The 23761-nt window shown below is 43.0% G+C and overlaps 1 protein-coding gene across 2 annotated transcripts in view; it reads right to left on the minus strand.

Annotated features, from left to right (window-relative positions):
• GNG12 (G protein subunit gamma 12) overlaps positions 1-12007 on the minus strand; it is a 128027-nt gene extending 116020 nt beyond the window's left edge. Inside the window, exon 1 of one of the 2 annotated variants that reach the window (XM_057500310.1) lies at positions 11674-12007. The gene's annotated coding sequence lies outside the window, so the exon portion shown is untranslated. The remainder of the gene's footprint in view (positions 1-11673) is intronic. The other variant, XM_036933136.2, reaches the window with a different exon arrangement.
• Positions 12008-23761: the final 11754 nt, after the last annotated feature.

Consider the following 23761-nt stretch of genomic DNA (forward strand, 5'->3'; position numbering starts at 1 on the left):
GAGCAGTTTATTGAATTTGGATAGGCACTATTTCTATTCCAGTTCTGTTAAACCACTCTCATTTTCTCTTTCCCCCTTTGTACCAGTTACACTTAAAATAATCTAAAAAGTAGAAATTTCCCAATGCTGAACTTTTCTCCTTTTGAAAATCATACACAGTATATAAAAGGGTTCTGGTTACAAATTCTGATTTCAGGGGGAGGCTGGTTTCCACACCAAGCAATTCTCAACATCAGCCTGGCTGTCCTACAGTTCAACTTAATTCTGACATTGTGTACCCAGATACAGCACCAGATTCCACAGGTTAAGGACTCAGTCCTACAAGACACCCCCCGCACTCACCCCCACTTCAGATGCCAGTTGCAGGCCCAGGTTATCACCTATACTTCTTACCCACCCAGTATAGTTTTGAGGTTCCTATGACCTCCTGTCCTTGTGTTCCATTCATTTGCTGGAGTGGCTCACAGAACTTAGAGGAATATTTTATCTACTAAATTACCAGTTTATTATACAAGGATATAATTCAGGACAACCAGATGGAAGAGATGCACAGGCCACAGAATGGGGGGAGGGTGCAGGGTTTCCAGGTCCTCTCCAAGTTCACCCCTCTCCCTGAACCTCTAGGTGTTCACCAACCCAGAAGGTCTCCTACCCTGTCCTTTGGGATTTTATGGAGGCTTCATCATACAAGTATAATTGATGAAATCATTGGCCACTGGAGTGTGATTCAACCTCCAGCCCCCCTCCCCTCCTGAAGGTCTGAGGGATGGGACTTAAAATTCCAACCCTCTGGTCACACTGTGGTTCTCCTAGGAACCCATCCCCCCTAAGGCGTGGTCCAAAAGTTGCCCCATTTAACATAACAAATGACACCTTTATGAGTCTCTACACTTAAGAAAATTTAGGACCTCTGTATCAGGAATGGGATGAACTACCTATATTTATTATAAGTCACAATATCACAATATTGTTCATAGCTGTATCCCCACAGAGTAGGTAACTGACAAATATTTGCTGAATGAAAGAAAGATCATTTTTGTGCTTTTGAAAAACTGGAAAAATGTTGAAGAGACAGGACTTTTGTCCTCAATTAGCTAAACAGTTAATAGCAGAGCAACATCTGAGTACTAGAAAGACATGTCACAGGGCAATGTCTCTTCCCGTGTTTCCTCCCCTTCTAGGAGGCCACCCCTGCAGCCCCAACACCTCACAGACACCTCCCCCTGTTGCACTTTTCACATAGTGCCACTAGGAACTGTGGCACAGGTAAGAGCAAAGACTGCAGGGTCAGACAGACTTGGATTCAAAGCAAGATGCCACTACCACTTGCTATTGGGCTCTTAGGCAGCATTCAGCCTCTCTGAACCTGCTTCCTCACCTGTAAAGGAAGCCACTAGTGCTTACCTTAGAGGGTACACCCAAGAGAGAAAGCATAGGTAAAGCTCCTAGCACCTATTGGTACGGAGTTGTCCCTCAAGGAATAACTATCACCATCATTGTCAAACTAATGGCTGGCACACTGTTTTCTCTCAATTAGTGCTTGCCAAATAACTTCAACTCAAATTAAAGGTGGTATTATGTAAGCACTATGATAATATTAATTACAATGATGACAATAGCTAACACCTGAATGCTCACTATTAACATGCTGACTGCATTATATTCATCAGTAGCTCCTTAATTCCTAAACCAAAGATAATATTCCATCAATTCTAAGCAGCATATCCTGTTTACATTTTAACATCTCTGATATCAGGATCACTCTTTGTGGTAGGCAGAATGGTCCCCCAAAGATGCCTATGTCCTAATCCCTGGAACTGTGAGTATGTTATATTACATGGCTAAAGGGACTTTGCAGATATAACTAAGGTTATAGGCCTTCATACAGGGACAGTAGCCTGGATTATCAAGGTGAGCCAAATGGAACCAAATAAGCCCCTAAAAGCAGAGAACTTTCTCCGGCTATAGGCAGAGAGATGGAGCAGAAGAGGACCTCAAAGAGGTCCCAGACTTGAAAAGAACTTGTCAATCTCAGGCTGTTACTGGCTCTGAGTGCAAGGCCAAGTGTGAGGGCCAGGGAGGGGTCTGCAGGGCCGAGGGGTCCCCAGTGGACAGCCAGCAGGGAGGCCTCCTCTTTGGAGCTTTCCTGGGCCACTGCTACATGTGGGGACTCTGGGGAAGAGGGTTTTTGCTGTTGTTGTGGGATATTCTTGGTGTTTGTTTGATGGCAATGTTAGCTAACTTTATACAGGACTGCCTTGTATGAATTTTTAAAAGCCACCCAAGAAAACCATAGCCATCTTTTTACTAACCCGTGATGTCTCTTTTGATGGATTTCAGTTTTAAAAAGATGAAAATTAATTTTATACTAACATAGTATCCTAAGAGCTGACTAAGTGAAAGATGAGATGGGAAGAAGAATGAAAGAAAGACCTCAGAAAGAAAGATGTTCTCCACCAGAGGCCCATCATTGAATCTTGAGCTCTGGTTGTCTCCTTATGTTGTACGATGCTTTAACTTCACTCTTCTCTTTCAACCTTGGGAATAGAGTAGACAGCTCTCGGATGGTGAAATCAAAGGGTAAGCAGGAGCTTAATTCAGCAGGTAAACAAAAAAATGCAACACGTATAGCATTTTAGGAAGTGCACAGAAATGGAAAACTCTAGATTTCTTAAAAGATTTTGCAGGAAATGGCATTGGAATTTATATATCTCAATCTCTCGTTTTTGTTTGAGAGGGAGAAATTCTAGACTAGAAGATCATCCTCATGATGGTTTTGGAGAAGTTCCAGTTTAACAATACCATTAGCTGAAAACTATTTATAAATCAGACATTAGCAACTGGCATAAAACCCTACTTTGCACTTCTCCCGATTTTGCACTGGCAATTTGGCAGCCCACTCTACCCTTAGGCCCAAATAGGCCATCACATTCCTAAGTCTGTATTTAAAAGATTTCGACAGCGATGTAGGCAAGAGGCTTGCTTCAGGAGGAAAGGTCAATAAATGTCCGCAGGGGGACCAGCAGGTCTAGACAACACACAGGAAAAGAGGTACAAATGGCCCAAACCTCCACTTCACTCATAATTAGGAAAATTTAAACAATTCCAAGTTACCATTTCTCACCAACCAGATTAGCAAAAATAAAAAGAGCTGGTACGCTTCTTGCTGTTGGGGCTGTGGGGAAGCAGCCATCCAGGGCACGGCCAGGGAGAGGGTGCAATGAGTCAACCCTTCCAGCCGGGGATTACTGGGCCCTGTGATTCAGCAGGCCTGCTTCTGGGAATCCTTAAGGTACACCTGCACAAAAGCAAAATGACCTATTACACCTTTATTTATTGCAGCCCTGTTTGTAATAGGGAAAGACTGGAAACAATCTAAAGGGCCCACAATTAGAGGATTGGTTGGAATAAACTGTGATACACCCACACAGTGGAAACCTATTGGTCTGTTACAGAGTGAGAGACAGAGATCTCAGGCCATACTGCTAATTTAAAAAAGCAAGGCACAGCATAGTATCTATACGACATCACCTTTTGTGAAAGAAAGGGGAAGAATAAAAATACATGTTCTCATTTGCTTGTATTTACAAGTTGCAACCTGTAAAGAGTGTGGGAAATGCTTGGAGGGGAGCAAGATTTCTCCATGTTTACCTTTTTACATGGTTGTGAGGTTTTGGGGGACCATATAAATATATTACCTATTTAAAAAGTGAAGAGGTCATTTTCACATGAGTGTGAAGAACAGGGCAAGATCAGCTTGGAAGACACAAAGCTAAGGAGGACTTCAGCTTGCAAGGGGTCTATGAAGCCTGGGTTGTGAACTCACCTGTGAAGCCAGGTGAGTTCTCAGGTCGATATCAGGAAATCAGAGAAACCTGAGTCCAGAGTTCAGGAGGTGAGCACAGTATATGAAAAGGTTGATCTCTGCCCTGTTTTATATCACCTGCTGGGTGTGAGTGTCCCTGAACCCCTGAGATTACCTATAGCCAGAAGGTAGCCAGACAACTATAGGTGATCAGCAGGCAAAGACAAAAATGCTAGGATTACCTCCCAGGCAGCATGCCAGGGGCATTTATTCACTGTCTGGATTCGGACAGTAATGGCTGAAGTATGCTGCATCAAGTATTTATGTCAAAAACGTGGGTAAAGCATGTGCTGGAATAATCTGCATAATTCAATGGAGAGATGTTCTTGAAAAGGTCCTGGAATTTTGTAAAATCAAATCTTACTATAAATGCAAAAGGTAAATTTGCTCTCTAAAGAAGTTCTGTAGGGATCCTGGTTCGGAACTGTTATCTCCTGCTACTTCCACAAGTTTTGGGAATCTGAGTTTGCCTGAAGAAGGCAACACTGAACCAGATGAAATGTGAAAGGTCTTCCTGTTTCTGCCCGTTTCACAGTGTAGTCTTTCCATAAAACACTGAGGCCAAGGTCCTAAGTACAAGCCAGCACCTCTAGCCTCAGAACCACTGTCTTAGCAGTTTGATCCACCAAACATGGCTTATCCTACCTGTGCAATTGCCTCTCAGGACAGGAGCCAGAAGAGGAAGTTAATTCTGGAGGAGGCTTTCTAAAGGATCAGCTTAAAAGGGAAAGCATGCAACAAGCATCACCTGGCACTGAGGGGGACACACACAAACTCCTTTTCTGAGATTTTGGTGGCTTAAGCAACAAGGCTCTCCACTTTTTACCGTACACTAGAGATATCTTTTCATGCAAGAAGCAGCTGCTCATAGGTAAGTTCCAAAGGCTCTTTCTTGCATCACTGTGCTTTGTATTCTATCCCTAAGAGAGGACCCATAGCTGGTCAACAAATAACGTGAATCCCTTTGCACATTTTCTGGGTCACCAGTGGCTTCATCAGCTGGGCTCCAAAAGGGGTGCAGGGATACCCGCGTGTATCTGCAATACTTAGCATATTGTTGGTTCTCGACTGACAGTAAATAATGTCAGCAACTCCCCAAGTGCCGGTCTTCACCTGTTCCCTAAGAAATGATATGCAGAAGCGGAAGAAGCCCATCACAGGAAACATTCACCACTGAACTTGCATTTCCCAGCAGACACGACCCATTTTACTTTTTGATTAAAAAAAGAACACTGGCTTATGCATTTCACTGGCACACACTGCAGAGACCATGGTTTTATTCCTTCATTCCATTGGCATTTATTAAGCACCTACTGTGTGCCAGACTGCCAGCTCATGGCATTTAGAATTACTGAAGGGGCTAACTGTGGCTGAGGGGCTGTGAGATGCACAGCTCTAGCCACACCATGGCTTTATGTGAGTTGGTAAAAGGCAACCCCCCAAATGCCTTTAGCCCTGCAGGCTTGATGGTGTCAGAAAGAAGTGCCCCTTCCTGGAAGTGCAGAGGCAGTTCTAGCCCAGGACTCATGGGTGTTCGAGCAGGGCTGAGCCCCCACTTGTTTCCTTGGCCAGGCACTCTTGGGCAGTGAATGAGGTATAAAAGAGCTCAGGGCAGCCCTCTCAAAAAGTCACAGTACAATCCTTCTTTCTGGCCTAACATCCAACCCTCCCTGACAACTTGTCTGAGCAGTCAATCATGACCTTATATATCCATGTGAAGCCCCATGGTCTAATGTGCAGGCCCCATTCTAATATCTCAAAAGGTTTCTGTAGTCTAGGTACAGGACAGCACCAAGTTTGCTGGTTTCAACACTTTCCCAATTTGCCCAAGATTCTGGTTGAATAAACTTGGTGTGATGGTTTTATATCAATAAAGTCCTCACTAAGCCTCAATAAAGTCCAAGAAGATTTTGGATTTTGATTCTACTTTCCATACTTAGCATTATTTAGCTCACATTGAGGGCTAAACTGTTGCTCCTCTGTAGTAATTTCTGCCTGAAAAGCAGACAAAATTTGAGATCACTGTAAGCTTGGAATCTTAGTAAAAGGGTCCCAGTGGAGACTGAGAGTTTAATGTCCTGTGCTTAAGGACATCTTGCCTAGTAGCATCTGTGGCTAAATAAAAACCTGATTATTTTATATTAGCAAAGTTAAGATTTTACCCCCAATGGGTTCATGTGGGTTTGCACACAGCCATTCCAAATGAAGGCAACTCTCTACACATGGAATGCCAGTGTGGAGATGACAACTGATTCCCAGCCCACTCCAGTGAGCATTTGTGATGACACCAGCCCAAGTTAAACCAGAATTTAATGCTTTTCTCCTTGGTCAACTAAAGGGGATCCTATGTCAATTAGGTGACATTGACTGTAAGGGGAATGGTAGTTTGTTCTGTGAGAAAGCACACAGAATATAAGGCTTCCTGATCTGCTGGTCCCAAATTCACCTGCTTACAATCAATGAATAGGAAATATTACCAGTGATTCTTAGCAACTGATTCACTAAGGCAGACTTAAAAGAAATTCTTCTTTTAGCTACTAATTCTTTAGCGAGTTGAAAGTATCCAAAGCCTTAACAATCTGCGACACCCTGATTTTTATTATACAGTAATCCTCTGAAATGTAGACCTATTAAAAGACAAAAACCTCCTTATCAGAGGATGGCAACCAGACAACAAGTACACACTTCAACGATACCCGGTAAAGCCTGACATGACACATCAAACATTTAAGTGACATTAGAAATGTTTTTCAAGAGACTTGGCAATAAATGGAAAAATCCAGCTAGAAGTAACCTTCAGTCAAATCACCTCCACTCTGCCCTGGATCCAAGGCCCCTTGCTCAGTACTTTCCTTTCATACTCCTCAGAGAGGAAAAGTGGAGAGGACAGGACCTGTTGGATTAAGCTGGCTCTAGAACAGGACACAGCAGCCTAGTTCCTTCATCTGTACTCTGAAGGCCCTCTTTGGGAGTGCAGAGCAGGCAGAGGTCTACTGAGCACATCACTTCAGGTCTGCTGGGTTTCTGAGGCCATTTTGGAAGCTTCAGTTTCTATAGCTGAAGAGGGCTGAGCCCAGTGGAAAGGCACTGGTAGTTCTCAGGTTGGTCATCTCACACCTGAAAGAACTCTCCTCCTGTTTCTCTTGGTTTGATTTATAGCTTCTGAACAGAACTCCCCCAGAAAGCCCTCCTCACCTTTCAGCGAAGCATCCCCACTGCAGCTCTTAGCAGAGTGCTTACTGAGTGGGATGCGGTGTCAGCAACTCTGGGTCAAATTCTGGTCTTGCCACTTAGGGACCCTCAGGTTCCTCATCTGTGCTGTTGTGAGGACTGAGCAAGATCTTACTATGTAAAGGGCTTAGACCTGCACCCACAATGTAGACCAGCTCAATAAATGGAGTCACAATTGTGCTGTGTTTTATCTAACTTCTCTGTTAAACTAAGTGTGTTTATGTCTTCCTCATGAGGGAGGCATCTGGCAGCTGAAGGTGTTGTATACACATAGCTAGCCTCAATGCAGGGTCTGGATCTGGGAAGTGACAACTTCCATAAAGTCAATTTGGTGGCCTTGGTTTGTATGTAAACCCCAATTTTAAACATCTCTTATGAAGAGAAAGCTACAAACTTCTGAAAAGGCCTTTCTTTTACTGCTAAACAATTTTCACTACAAAGGTTTTTGACTTTTAACTTACAGACCTCTTCAACTGCTATGACAGGTAGTGTTTTTCTAAAACAACAAAATCCTGCCATTTGTAGCTAGCAAACCAGAGCTTTCACTGAGTTTAACTGTTATACAAATGGGTTATTTTTATTATATATGCATGTTCATTGGGGAAAATGGGGAGAGAAAGTGGGGAAAGCACCATAATCCCACCATCCATCTGTACTTACTTCTAGACTTTCTTTACTATGCATAATATTTTTTAACCTAGCTGTAACTGTAAAATAATGTGCTATAACTGTGCACACTGCCCTTCCCCTACTCAACCTATCATAATGTGATCTTCATGGATTACCGATTTTTTTTCAGTTTCTAACAGGAAAATAAGAGAATTGATTTGTTGAACAAATTAACATGCTATCTATTTTGCATTTAAAAGATGCAATGTCAACTGCCTAATTATATTGTCTTATATCATAAGCACTGCTTGGCAGGACTTTTTAAATTACTGAGATTTTTACATTTTGGGGAAATATTAAAATTTCATATAGTTGTTTTCCTGCTATAAAAATAAAAACCGCTCATATGTAACACTTAAAAAGAGAAAATTTCTGTAAGTAATAATTAGTATTAATATTTATTGAACATAGACTATGTGCCCCACACTGTTCTAAATGCTTTAGATAGGTTAATTCATTTATTCCTCACAATACCTCTCGGAAGCAGAGAGATAATTAAGTAACTTGCCCACACTCTACACACTTAGAGGCATGAGCCACGAATCCATCACTATGCTATCATGTTCTAAGAGTGAAAAGAATCAATAATTTATTCAATCAAGTCCTCCACTGCTTCAGAGTATAATGTCATAGGCAAGAAACAATTCATAATGGCACTGTATCCTTTACAGCTATTCAAAAATATTATAAAGCACCACCTCTGTGTCCCTGTGGAACAATTAGTAAAATGAGAAGTCACCTGTGGCATGAGCTACCATTCCTATCCATCCAGTCCTATGCACCTGACATGCACTAAGAAGAAACAGGTGCTTAAAGGGGTTTGTTTTAAAGATGGAAGCATTTAAAAATTTTTGCAAATGATCCAATGATGTGATGAGTAGATTCCCTGAATTAACTGAACACCCTTTTTACGGTCACAATGCTTTCACAAAACATTTATGAAATGCATCCAACAGTCCTAAATACTTCTTATGGCTTATCTGTTGGCATTGGACATCAGTACAAGAAAAAGTAAATAAATGGATACCCTTGGGTCACATTTTTTCATACTTTAATTAAAAATCATACTTGGTTAATGATAAATACTTCTGTTCCTGGTTTAATTTCCTACCCAGGGCTAATAAACACAACTTAAAATATAAATTCTCTTAAATTTAAAATATGATTAATAAGATGTTCTGACTTCCTGGCTCTAAAAATACTGCATGACTGTAACTTCAGCATCAAAAGCATATTAAAACTGTCACAACATTAATCATAATTATTCATATAACTGTGGTAGAAACATTACATATATATGTACACAAATATTTTATAGATAGATATCTACTATCTATCTATAAAATCAGGTAACTTCTTTGAAATTTAAAATTGCTCTGTCTAGCATTTCCAGGAGGTTCAAACTGCCACCTTGCAATTTATCCAATAGCCTGCTGCTAGAGTAAGGTAGATAAGCAAAATACCTAATAATTTTGAAATTAATTGTGTGTTAGCTGCAAAGTGTTTCCAAAGATAAATTCATATGCTTTGATAAAAACCCTCAAGATACAGACCACTATCATCCCCATTTCACATGTCAGACTGAAAAAGGTTAAATAATTAATATTCCCATACACATTTGTCTGATACTAAAACCTACAACCCAAACCACTGTTAAACTGCTTCTTTTCCAAATCAGGTCTCAGAAAAATGTATTTGCCTTCCACATCCCTAAATTAAACTTAAGCTGACACGTTAGAAAAAAAAACTTAAAACACCCAATACAAATCCAATCCAGTAAATGACATAATTCTAAATTTGAATTTTTTTTCTCTCAGAGAGTTTCAACATTAACAAAAACTAATCTGGCATTAGCTAATCATTTTCTCAAGTGTTTTGACTATGAAGCGCTTCACTGTCACAACCTGACAAATGACCCCTGTGCTTCAACAAGTGCCAACAGGAGCCCAACGCCACGAATTTCATTGTTAGAGAGCTAGTCTTTTCAGATGAGACTGGACCTTGCTACACGGAGAATTTTTATAGTATTAATCTTTTCAGTCTCTGGTGAAACACAGATTCACCTATTTATGTATTTCTACACAAATCTAAAAGCTGTCCAGTATCAATACCTAGTGAATTACCTGGGTTAAACACAGTAAAAATACCACTGCATTTTTTTATTAAGTCTAAAGGCGCAGTCATTAGACTGTTCAGCATTTTTTGGACTTAAACCAGGGTTTTATAGTGCTAATAAACTGTTAGGGAAGGCCAAGGGACTGCTTATTTGATCCCAAAGTCCTTTTATCATTCAAAAGTCTGTAAAACATCTGGTTACTTTAAAAAATTACATATGTGTGAATCGTTATGTTTGTCTATTAAAAAAGGGGCTTGTTAATACATACATTTTTTTTTTTAACCGAACTAGTTCTGCACTTGAATGTGATTGTTTTGGCAATAGTAAAACCCAACCCTGTCATTCTTGCGCCGCCTGCCTTCCTGGTTCTCCTAGGTGAGGGCCGCCTTCTTGCAATAATTTACACCTAGAGCTGAGAAGCACCGGCAATGGTGAAGTCTGGTGACTAGCACTTTAAAAACAAAGCCAAACTCCACTTTCAGAGAACACACAGACACAGACCCTGTCTCTGACAACATCCAAAAGATTCATTATAGACAATCTATTCAGACGAAGCTACAACAGCCCCAGGAAATGTAAACAGTGTCCGCAAAGACAGCAGGGGAGGAGAGGAAATAACTGATGGGAAGGAAGCTCATCATGTGAAGTTTGTCCAACTCCACAAGGTCTAATAAATTCCCGGTTTGTTTCCACTCGGAGCAGCCATTAAACGTGCCCTGACACGTGGGCGCAGGGGACCTCCCTTCTCTCCGGGTTTTGCTCATTTCCTTCTCTATACCCTTGTTTGTATACAACGACGCCCCGAGAGGGGCGGCCACAGGCTGACAGGCCTCATCAGCTCTTTCATTTAGATTTCAAGTTGTCCAGGGTTTCACTCCACGGCGATGATTTAAAGAGAATCACGAGCTCCTTTTCCAAAGTTATGAATGGTTTAAGTCAAGTTTTCAAGACACAAACATAAGGCGAGGGACGAGTGAATGTCAGGAGACTTTAGTAACAGCGTGTTAAACTTACCTTTAATTGATATGCCTTAGTTAAAAAATAAAATAAAGGAAGTCAGTCTGATACACAGTAAGTGTCCGGGCACTACTTTTAAAAAAAATCACGCAAGACTCAAGTCTGAGCCTTAACGTCCCCATACCACCTGCAAATACAGTCTCCGGGTCACTAACTGGCCCGGGCCGCTCGCGGGATGGGATCTGGGTCCTCCTCTCAGAGACCCGCTATTTCCCAGCTAGACCCCCAGCGCCCAGCCCGTCCCAGGGCTGCGCACCCGACAGCCTGTTCCAAGAAAGGGCGGAAGAAAGTAGGGAAGAGGGGCGTGGCGCCCCGGTCGCCCCCCGACGCCGGCCCTAGTTCAAAACTTGGCACCGCCGCAAGCAAGGGCCAGGAACACCGGAGCCTCCAACCTCAACCGGGCCCCGGGCGCCCGGTCCCTCACCGGCGAGCAAGAGACCGGGCGGGAGGTACCTTCCCCCGCGCTCCGGCCCCCGGCCCAGGGTCCCCGGCTTCCCGCGCCCTTCGCCGGCCCAGGGCGAGCGCGCCGTCGGTCTCCCGGTCCCGCAGTCCCATGCCCGCCCTCCCCCATCGCGTCTCTGGCGCCCAGCGCCCCGACCAGTCCCCGCCCTCCGGGACACCCTTCCCTCCCTCCCTCCCTCCTTCCTTCCTCCGTCCCCTCCCTCCATCTCGCTTCCCAGCCCGGGAACTCCGAGGCGGCCCCCGAGGCTGCCGGCCGACGCCCCTCGCCGCGCCCCTGTCCCCGAGAGGACGGGACCCACCGCTGGGTGCTCACTCGCCTGCCGGTGCTGCGCCGCCGCCGCCGCCGCCGCCGCTGGGGACTCTGTCTCTACGGGCTCCTGGAGACGGCTCCGACCTCTCCTCCTCCTCCTGCTCCTCCGGGGCGCCGGCTCCGCCTCGCTCCGGGTGGGCGGGGCGGGCAGCCCGACGGGCGGGGCGGCGGCGGCCGCGGCTCCTTCCTCCGGCCCTGGCCCTGCCTCCGGCCCTGCCGCCCTGGCTGCTCCCGACTTGGGCCGCCGAACCCGTGTCCGGTCGGGGTCGGCAGAGGGGAGAGGTCGGGAGCTGTGAAGCTTAAGCTCCGCAAACGTCTGGCCGCTTTAGCCATTCGCATTTTTGCTTTTCCAATTCGCGGAGGCCCTGGGGTTCAAGGACTCACGACCCCGCTCCCCCGCCCACTCCGCCCCATCTCCCCGGCCCCTTATGGACCCTCCACGGGGCTGCTCGAACTCCTCGGAAGTTTCTTCGCGTGCTAACGCCTCGCCAACCCTTATGTCAACCGTCCCCTGGGCCAGGAATATGCTCGCTGCCAACCCCCTTCACAAAAGTTAGGCTCTGCTCCAGGAATTTCTTAAGAAAACAGTCACAGTAAAATTTAAAGGGCCCTGGGGCCACGGAGAGATTTCGTTTCCCAGAAAATGGAGCTATTACTGCTGATTGTTCCATCTGAAGTACACCCACCCATCATGAGCTTCCTCTTCATCTCTCCCCCATGAAATTGTTTCCCAACGCCCAGTACCTGGTAGAGTTCGGTGCAGTGAATCAATTGATTTGGTTGATCTTTTCTGGATGGATTCAGGGTAGGGTAATTTGATGAGCCACTTCTGTTTCCACAGACTTCAAACTATCTATACATATAGCCATTCAAGGAACACTCATTGAACACTTGCTACTGTGCCAAGAATTGCTCTAAAGTTCATTGAAAACGGGGATCAAAAAGTCCAGGCAGCGTCCAAAAAGGGTCCAGAAAGAGTAAAAATGATAGATGTGCAGGAATCTAACAACTCAGCAGACATCCTGCACATCCTTAGGTATCTGCTTTCTCGTTTGACAAGTGGAGATAATAGAGCAGTTGAGACCAAAGTAGGTCAACTTAGAACCAGTGTGGGCAGAGCCCATACTTGAAATGGAGTCTAAAAACACTGGTGAGGGCTCTCTGTGTGTTGGGTGAAACCAACTGAAGAGAAGTGAGTCTCAGGGAAGCCAGCAGCCAAGGAGTGGCATGAGGACACTGTCTTCACTCTGACCTTCCTCCTGATTCCTCCTCAAGTATTCTTCTTGGTGAGATCATCTGATAAGGCTAGAGAAGGGCTGTGGGTAGAGAAAGTTCATGGTGGATAACTTGTCTCAGGATTGTGGTCACAGCAACCTGTGGATTGCAGTAGTTGTTGGGGTGCATGCCACAGCCTACCTTGGGGAGCCCTTTCTTCCTTTCTCTGCACAGTGGTAGGATAGGAAATGCTTGACAGATTCACAGACACATTTCCAAGGATACACCCTGAACAGAACAGCCTGATGCCAATAGGGACTGAGACTGTCACCCACTGGAGTTTGTATCTTTGTCTGCAGACTGCAGAATAGACTCCTACAACCCTACCACTGATTTCTGTTTCTAGAGCACATAATGTTTCATGTACATAACCTCATTCATTCTTGCAAAAACCTGGAAACTGAGGCAGCAAGAACTTAAATGCTTTTTGAAGGCTTTCTAATTCAGTGCTATTCAAAGTATGGTCCATAGAACAGTGACAGTCTGGGAACTGTTACCCATGTGTAGTGGGATAAGTATAGAAATTGAAGATGAGCATGCAGAAACATTTATAGCAATTTGACCAAGTAATTATCTGCCTGTTAAATCTAATAACTAAAAATATGGCCTTGTATTTTACATGTCCCTTTTATTTCATTTTCCACATTATCCATTTTGTATTTATTATTGTATAAAAGCATCAGCCTGCAACAGATTGAAAATAAAATACCATAGACAGTTTGAGAAGCACTGATCTAGTTAGTAGGAAGGCAGGAATAATAAGAGCTAACACTTCCCTAGAAGATGTTGCTTTAAATGCTTTTATGTGTACTGATTCTTTTATTCCTCCTAACACCCTAGCAGGTAGACACAGAGAGGTTAAACCATGCAGTCCATATGTGGCAGAGTCAAACCAATGTGCCTGGCCCCTGACTTTGTGCTTTTACCCACAGCGCTGGATCCAGTGTTCTTTCTACCATGCTGATGTGTCCATTCACATTTCATCTTCACATCCCCATACCTCCTATATAATTTTTTAATTTATGTTTTTGATTGACTTTTGTTATTTCTTACATTTATTACTATTGCTATTAGTAATTCCACCCATGAAATCATGGGTTTGATAAGCAATCATCAGTCTCTTACCCTGGATCCCACTGAAGTACATGCCTAATTACAGCAATTGCAGTCAGTGCTCTGCCACGTCTCCTCAGATCCTTTTCCAGTTTCCTGCATACTGGCTCCAGGGTGCTTTCTTTCCCACCACTGGCATCTGCATCGTGTCAGAGCACTACCCTCAGATGCAGAATTTGCTTTGCCTGTGCACGGGACAGCTGGAAGTGCCTGGGAATTCATATCCTCCACCCCCACTCCAGCCTTTAGCCAGGGGCTAGAGAGTATGGAGGTACAGATACTCCATCGGGTTCCTTTGCCCCAACTAGGGACAACTCTAGGGTGGATTTCTACTGCCTACAGAGCTCCCTATAAGATTGGGCCCAATTCTCTCCCCTCCCTATAGCACATCATTTGGTATCTCATTCTTGCTTGCCCTTCTTACCATTCTGAGTTCCACTTCCTACTCCCCTACCAGCATGTCCTAGGAACATATCCTTATCAGGACAAACTATGGGATTTTTAAAGCCCAAAACAAGATAGAAAAATGTCCATAAGTTATTCAGAATTTCAAGATGGCAACAGTAGAGTATTAAACCAAGTTTGGGGCCCTATGTGACTGTACAGGTGTGTACAACTCTATAGGTAGCACATCAGAGAAGCTGGCCTGGATGCTAATAAATCGTTTTCACTTGTGCCCTATCTCAGGGTCTGCTTCTGGGAAATCCCAAGCTAAGATAACAACTATTAAAGTAAAAATGAGCCCATCCAGTGCTACCAAAGTCATCCCATAGAACACAGTGGTGGTCAGCATCCCACACCTTGGTAGGGGGTTGGGTTAGGTCAGGTTGTATGTAAAAAGAGCTTTAGGGATAGAAAGAGGTGTAGCAGTTGTGAATGGTTTAGGTTAACGTGATAATGAGGCACAAAGCCTGGGTTTTAGTCCCAATTCTGAGAGAGAGGTACAAAGTGTTGATCTGGGTAGTAGCTTAGTTGGAGTTACATGGAAACATCTTAAATGAAGCTTTATTGGTAAGTGGTTGAAAGATACATCTGTAAGGAAGTGAAGTTGGCAGGATCAGGCAGGATAAGCTGCCTGTGAACATAGTTATAGCTGCGCCTACAGCCCAGGGGTACTGGAATTAGGTATCTCTTCAGAGTTAGAACAAACTGGGTCCAGGGACTGGGACTTTATATCTCCCTCTTCTGCATTCCTGGGAAGACTTGTAGCTGTGGACAGAGCGTTCCCTGAGGGAAATGCCCACTGATGCACACAGCTGTGAGTGGTCAGGAGCCAGTATCCCCACCAGCCTAGGAATAGGTGTGTCAGCCCTGATCAGAGGACCTGGGAGAACCTCCACCTGTATCTGCTGTAGGTGGGTCAGCCCCAGCTCTCCCTTGGGCTTACAGTCAGTTGTAAAAGGAATATTCAGCCCAGCCCAGGAGGGCCTGACTCCTTGGGCTTACACATAGCACCTAGGCAATTCTTAGTCACTCTTTACCTTCCTCATACTAGAAGCCCACTTAATTTCTTGTTTTTCTTTCTTTCTCCAGACTTCTTTTTTAACTCTTTTTTCCTTTCCCTCTTATGTTCTGGCCCACCTATTTTCCACCCCTCCAATGGCATTTGAGATAAACAAATAAGTAAATATAAATAAATAAATAAAACAGTTGCTATGAAAGAGTGGCCATGCAATGAACTAACTATCATGCATTATGATATGAAGCCTTTGAGATTAAGCTTGCTGCTGACAAGCTTTGTGAATTTGGGGTAATCATTTAACTTTACTGGCCTTTGGTGGTCTTTAAGATAAAGAAGCTACCAGAGAATCATCTCTAAAGCCCCAATTCTATAGAATTTAAATTTACTAAAAGCAATGACTTGCTCTGCTTTTTAAAACTGCTCATGAAGCAAGCAAGAGAAGTGGTTTTATAACTCAGGACAACTGCTTAAAATTAGTTGCATTTGATATGTAAGAAGCCATACTTCTGTGACTTCTATTCAATATTTAATAACATCCAGCTTGTAGATGATCTGGTCTCCATAGACTTCAGAACAGTGTTTATGGGATATCAGCTTTGCTCCCTAAGGATTTTATGTATCCTCTTGCACATGGCCACACTCTGCCTGAACCTGCCTTCAAAGTTATGGAGAGCTACCTCCTTTTGAATAGGTTACCTGGGTAAGTGTTTCACAAACTGGTTTTTCTGCTCAGGCAAAGGCTGCCATCTTCCCGTGTAGAAGTTAGGTCAGGGAGAAGCACCCACAATCTTGGAAATCCCCAAGTAGCTTGTTGAAACGTGTATCGCCACAGGCAGCGGCTATAATCAAAACTCTGCTTACAGATCAGTAGGCAATTCCACACAGCTTCATTTTCAAATGGGTGGAAGCTTTCAGGGGCCTGGGTGGGAGTGACCCAATATTGAGGCACTAACTCAAAATGAGCTTTCTGGCATAGCTAGGCCCTCTAGCTCTGAAAAGCAGAAGTTCCCAGGCACTGTTGTCTAGAGGTTATATATATGGGCTCAAAAGTTAGCAAATTTCCCATCGTTGGAGAGGTTCAACCAGTGATCATGTAGGAAGTAGAGAGATAGAGGCTATCAGGGGAAGCACCCAAATGATGTCCACCAGAGTATATGGGATACCTCTGTCTAAGGATTCTATGAAAAGATGTAGATCTAAATATACTCACATAAAAAGATGCCCTCAATATAATTTTGAGCACTGAAAGCAAGTTATAGAACATGCATAGAATTTCTCACTCGTGTATCAAGAAGCACACACACACACACACACACACTATACAAGGCCTGGCATTGCTCAGACTGGCATTAGTTAGCCTTGATGTTTGGCAAAATGTTAACATTGATTTTCTTAGAGTGGTGGGATTTCAGGTAACTTACAGTTTTTTATCTTGCATGATTTCTTTTATTTTACAATGAATAGATAGTTTTTCTATGAATAATGTAGGGTTTTTCTCATATTAAAAATGTAATGAAAAGAAGAAAAGAGACACTGTGTAGACCAGGAATTGGGAAACTATGGCCAGAGAGCCAGACAACTGGCCATCTGTTTTTGTAAATAAAGTTTTATTAGAATGCAACCACACCCATTCATTTACCTAGTGTCTTTGGCTGTTTTTGCTTTACAATGGTAGAGTTTAATGGTTATGACAGAGACCTTATAGCCCACAAAGCCAAAATTATTTATCTGCTTCTGTAGAGAGAAAGTGTGGCAACCCCGGGTGTAAACAAGTAGACTAGAAAACATGTTCAATATGGCAAACTGCATCCTAGATCTTACTAATTCCTCAGATTTCAATGTATCTCAGTTTTCTATTTAAAAAAATATTGTCTGTATATCTGAAAGTTCTGAGTAGTGATAGTTACACAGCACAGTGGTAATACTCCTCCCGCTCTGTCCTCCTTTCTCCTGCTCTTCCTCTTCCTTCTCATTCCTCCAAGGAGATGAGGTCCTCCCTAGTGTTCTCCATTCTGCCTTCAGATGCTGTTCCACTTGAGAGAGGGCTAGGTGGAGGACTGAGGCTCCTCCCTCCTTCTGGCTTGTGTTCTCTGAGACAGAATGATTGAGGACATCCTGGGCAAAATAAATTATCCTGGGGGAGGAGGGGTGAGGTCCCAAAGAACAGAGGCAAGCCTGGATGGAAAAAGCCAGGAGAGCTGTGGAAGAAAGGAGAGCGTCAGGCTCCAGGGGAAAGACTGTGAACTGGATGGGGCAAGACCCCCTTTTAGCCCTTGGTCTTCCATAACACTCTCCTCTAGTTTTCCTGAAAGCTTCCTTTCCCCCACAATCCCTCCGGCCTCCGGGTTCACAGTGGAGGTTTGGCATTTTTCTCCTTCCCTGCCAGTGGTACCCAGCATCAGTGCTCTCACTTACAGAAGCACACGGGCAAGGGTAACTAGTGTCAGTCTGAGCAGTGCCAGGCCCTTACTCATGTCCACAGCCCGGCCAGAAGAGCTGGATGCTGGCCCTCATGTGGGGTGTACTGGGATGCTAAGTGATTAATGGTTCAACAGAAACATTCTCTTTGTCAACCACACACTGCAGTCCTTCCCTGAAGAATATGTAAAGCTCCTGCAGGGTCAGAAAGAGAAGCAGCCTGGTAGATGATGATTAGGTTATTCATCCATCTAGCCTGTGCTACTGGCTTTTGACTCAGACACGGTCAACTCTGTAGACCTGTGAGCTAAATTGTGATGGGAATGGAAAGTATTCTCTCTGGCACTCTGATAACAGACCTGCTAATTTCATTTAGCTGTATAGTCTGGTGAGAATGGAAAATACCAAGCCTGCAACCTCGGTTACTCCAGTTCACACTGCATGGTTCTCAAAATATGTAAAATGTTTTTCAGCATGTGGGGGAATCTCAGAAAATATGATTAAAATGCTCATTTTTTTATATCTCAGTGTTACTTTAGAAATATTACTCTACAAATAATTTAAATACTGATTTAAAATCTTGGCATTGTTGTTGGTAGTATTCTATTATGTCAGTATTTTAAAACTTAAAAATGTGGACTATTTCTGTCTTGAGACCACCCCATCTTGAGACTACATATCACCTTAAATTTTTGAATATAATAAAGGTACATTAACTTAAAGAGTGTTCTGATCACATTCTTCTCCCGCTTAAATCCTCCCCAGGTGTATTATCACTGTTTTCTTTCCTATTTCCTGGGTTACTAGGATTAGTCTTATAGGTATTAGTCATGTACGGTCCCAGTACCAATTTGGGCATGGGTCTTCCTCCAGAGGTCTCTGATGGATTGTGCCAGAAATTTTGCATTCTTATCAATAGCCTTGAGCTTTGTTCTGGCAGATAGTTAAGTTACTTGGAAACAATTTATCCTTTTAGGTCTCACTTTTAAAATTTATTTGGCACGATTGGAGCAGTTACCACTCTAGGGCTAATTTTTCCCCCTATTGAAGCAAGTTATGTATGTCTACCCAATGCTTCATAAATCTTGAGGTTTCCAGTCTGGATGATGGGTAGTGGCCCCATTTCTGGCCCTGTGTCAGCATCAGCCACTGTTGCCTCTAATCCTTACAGATGGCTCTTTCCTGCCTTCATTTGCATGAGTGCATCATCACTCACCATATTTATCAGACACATCGTCACACTCAGAGAGGACCTTTGCTAGTCTCCGGGTTTTCTTTCTGATCAGCTCTCTCCTCTCTTGTGCTCCGTCCAATGAATTCCAGCTGCGTTGATCTCCCTGAGCTCTAATCTCCATCTTCTCAACTCAAGTTGCCCTCCAGGATCTTTCTGAGTCCCCCTCTCTGCTGGGCATGGAAACTCACTCACGGAAGTAAGCTGGGGGACTTGTAGGACTCCCCTTATTTATTTTCCATCTCTCAGGGTCACTGTCCTTTTCTCACCTGATGTATAGTGTTTTGCATAGATATTTGTTGCTTCATATATTTAGTCTGTTTTTAGGTTGTTTCAGGTAGGAGGATAAAACCAGTTTCTTTAATATTTCTTAACTGTAAGCAGCAATCACCTGTATTAATCTAAACCACGCATTATGCCTCTTTTCCATTTATCATTATATAATAGTGTTTTGTACACTTATTTTTTTACTGTCTGCCTCATCAACCTATAAACTCCATGAGGGAACTTACTATGCCTATGTGGTTTACTGTTGTATCTTCAGCTCTTACAGCATTGCCTGACACATAGCAGTGCTTAGTAAATATTGATGAATGAATGAAAACTAGATCAGGGCCAGATCATGGGAGACTTTGCATGTCAAGCAAGGAAACTAAGTTCTATTGAGAGCAGAGGCTCTTATTCTGGGACTAGAAGGACATATGTCAAGTTCTATTCATTCGCAGCTTGAGGACATTGTGGGGTGCAATGTTGGAGACTTCCCTCAAGCTATTCTGTCTGCAAATCTGCCAAAGTTCTTGGTAGATTAGGTCACATTTTTGGAATCTGCTAGGAATTCGGGAACCTGGCAATAATAATGAATCTTGCATTTGACCCTGCCTTTTAATCTGATTGGCTCTAAGCCCTTTACAAATATTAATTTTGTCTCACAGTGGAGTTGTCACCCTGACCTCTTTTCTTAGGCTGGTAACACTGGGAGTATTCATCACTCCTGTCCCATAACTGCATGCTTACTCCTCCTTTCTAAAAGAAAAAGGCTAGGGTACTATTTTCACCAACATCGTTAAATTAATTAGCATCCTAATAACAAACCTGACAAGTAAGTAATTTTCTTGAAAACTTCACTTGATAACTGCAAAAACATCTTCTCTGGTTGTTCTGACTTTAGTCTTCTAGACAGTCCACTGAGGGCAGGATAAAAATATTAGAAATTATAGCTACATTTCTTTTGTGTCTTTTCCCTTTGTTCATACAGTATGTAAAATACAGGTACATATGTAAATAAAAATACATATGTTGGGGCTGCATACTCAAAGTCCTCATTGATGAGGTGCGCCATGAGAAATGTTTAGAGATTGCAGATCTGGTCTCTCTCAGGCTCCCCTAAGTGAGGCCAGATGGCTCTTTCTCGAAGGGACCAGTAGTTATACTCCTTCCTTTTGCCAAAACAAACCAAAACTAAAACCCCCAAGTCTTCTATGGCTTTAATATAAAAAAACAACCTTTACAGTAAGCCAAAGTTGAAAAGAAGGAGGTTTTTCTACACAGATATGGTATCCACTCCCCAGCTGTTAATAAGCCCCCACATTTGTATAACACATTACACATTATAATAATTTCATAATGCAGTGAGGTCTGCCTGCAGGCCCTCTGATTTCAGAAGAAATGGGTCTGCTCTCAGCCAAGATTTGTATATACTGAGTTCTAGTCTATGAAGCCTGGTAGCCCCATTTAATGACTAAAATATTGACCCAGAACAATAGCTGCAAGGCCATGAATGTTTTCCTAGGTTCCATCAGTGCATATTAATAGACTGAATTACCAAAGAGGTGATGGAAATAAGGAACTTAGATGTGTTAAATTATTTACCGTAAGAGTAGTTTTACAGAAATAGCAATTGAGTAAAAACTAAGCTCTAATTCACTGTGTGTGTGTGTGTGTGTGTGTGTGTGTAGGAGTAGGGACAAGCAGCACCGAGGCACCAGATACATGAATGAAGAAGCTATTGTAAAAGAGAAACTTCTGGCCCTAGCCGAACACCACCTGACACCGAGTCAATTAGATATGAACTGTCCCTTTGAGCCTTTTCTGAATTCCTAACACACAAACTCATGAACAAAGAAATGGTTATTTTTCAGCCACTAAGTTCTGATAGAGCAGAGCTGAGAGTTGTAGGCATCATTTGAGTCTGGATCCAACTCTCCCTGAAGCAGAACTACCCCTGGATTTCTAAGCAAGCAGTATATTCCTTTTAGTTTGTTTGCTTTCGTTAGTACCAGTCAGGTTTCTGTCATTTCCAGCTGAAAGAACTGTGCATAATACAGTGACAATGCCTCTTTTAACTCAGGTGTGGAAGCTTCAGCTAATCATGTCTCAGTTCTTGATTTACCCTGATTATTAATGTGTGCAAGGGCCTCCTCTTGTTTGACTGAATTTTCATTTCTACCCTTTTTACCCTATTCCTATTCCTGTTCACATCCTAGTCATAGACAAACATTCTAATCTTGATGTGTATCTTTTTTATTTGTTTGTGGTCTTACAAAATACATACTATTATTGTGTGTATATATCTCTTAGTGTTATATTAATGGTATTGTATACTCTTTTTTGTATATGAGCAATACTTATGAAATGTCCAAATCAAATGCTATGCTGGGCCATCACACTTTTGTCTAAAAGTGCATCACCTGTTACGAATTTCCCCTCTAGGAGATATACATTCTGATGATGTTTATTGTTACGGACAGTTGTTTTTGCTTTCTTGACATAAAAAAAAATCTCTTTTAGTCTCTGAATGCCTCCATTCTCACTCCTATCCCCCACATACACACTTTAAATAGTAAATGTTCTGGTTATATGCATGCAATATCTTCTCATCTCTTTGAAAATATTAATTATATGTTTTGGGGGAGATTTTTTTTTCCTGTTCTGTTCACTACCCATGTTGTTTCTTTTTAAATTTTGAATTCCTTGTTTTTAATCTGCGACTTTCATCTTAGCAGCTTTCCTCAAACGTCTACTGATCCTTGGCTGGTTCTGAGTGGAACTCGTGTGTGTGTGTGTGTGTGCAGGGCACACTGAATGACGGGAGTAACATTTAAAAATATTCATGAAATGAATCTAGTTTATATATTACCAAAGTTACATGTATTCCTTGTTAAGAGTTTGAAGCAGGGTTTTGGTGTCCCAAGCCTCCACGGCTCCCTGCTGAGGGAGCTTCATATTTAAGGACCAATAGAAAATTAGAAAACACAGAACCAGGTTTATCTGATGAAATAGCAGGGATGTCTGCTTAGCTGTGCTGGCGAGTTGGGTCTGCAAGCCAACCTGGGATTTCTAGTCTCTCAAGTGGAGACTGGCTATGTCCAAACCAGCAAGGCCTGTGCAAAGGTTCTAATTCATTCACCTAAGCTGATGTGCCAAGAGGGAAAGGCTGGAGGACTCATCCTCACACTGCAGACCAAAAAGCTGACAGACAGCCCAGATATTGCTAGGCTTTCCTCCAAGAGACAGTGTGCCCAGGGTGTGAGTGCCACCGCACCCGGGCACTTGAAACAGAAGAGGTTGTAGGTCTGTGATCAGATCGTTGTTAAGAAATGGTCTGATGTGAATCAGGCTCCAAACTCTCCAATAAGCAACTGCTGGCTCCTTCCTTAAGGCAACTATGAAGGGGCCTAGAGAGGGCCTGGAAGTGGGTGGAATGTTCTCCTTCAGGAAGCTGAATGGCAGTGCTCTTTCTGTGCACTGAGATGGAAAAGTAAAAATGGGTTCTCTTCTTAAAGTTTTCTGTTTCCTGGAGAAAAAAATGCTAATATTGTAAATATTGCTTGTGGCTGTTTTCTTCTATTTCACCCCTTAAATCAGTGCTGGTTGCAGTTAACTCAGTGGGTTTCTTGACTCACTAATGGGTCAGGACACTCAACTTGAAAATATTGTTCTAGGTGATTCGTAGATATGATTTTGGAGGAACAAACTGCTGTCCTTTGTGAAACACTTCACTGGGCCCTTTGGTTATACATAAAGTGAGAATTAGGAGCTAGCTTGGGAGGAGTGGCTGAGACAGAGACACACAGTTTGGTACAACTGCAAAGGGTAACACAATTCTCCTTTGGTAGAGAGATTATTAACACCCAGTAATATTGAACATCTTTTCATGTGCTTGTTTGCTATTCATGTTGTGCAGGCTGCTGGGACAGGATACCATAGACCGGGGGCCTTAAACAACAAACATTTATTTCTCACAGTTCTGGAGGCTGGAAGTCTGAGGTCAGGGTGCCAACATGGTCAGGTTATTGGTGAAGACCCTCTTCCTGATCTACAGCCATCTTCTCATTATATCCTTACATGGCAGAGAAAGAAAGGGCTCTCTCTCTTCCTTTTCTTATAAGGAGAGACACAATCCTATTGCGGGACTCCACTCTTATGACCTAATTACTTCCCAAAGTGTTCATGTCCTATACAGTTACTTTGGAAGTTAGGGTACAACACATGTTTGAGAAGGCCACAAACATTCAGTCCATAGTACCATCTGTATATCCTTCTTGGTGAAATGACAGCAGCATCTTAAAGAAACTACATGCTTAAAGAAAGCA

The sequence above is a fragment of the Manis pentadactyla genome, chromosome 4 (genome assembly GCF_030020395.1).
Source record: "Manis pentadactyla isolate mManPen7 chromosome 4, mManPen7.hap1, whole genome shotgun sequence".
NCBI classification, from domain to species: Eukaryota; Metazoa; Chordata; class Mammalia; order Pholidota; family Manidae; genus Manis; species Manis pentadactyla.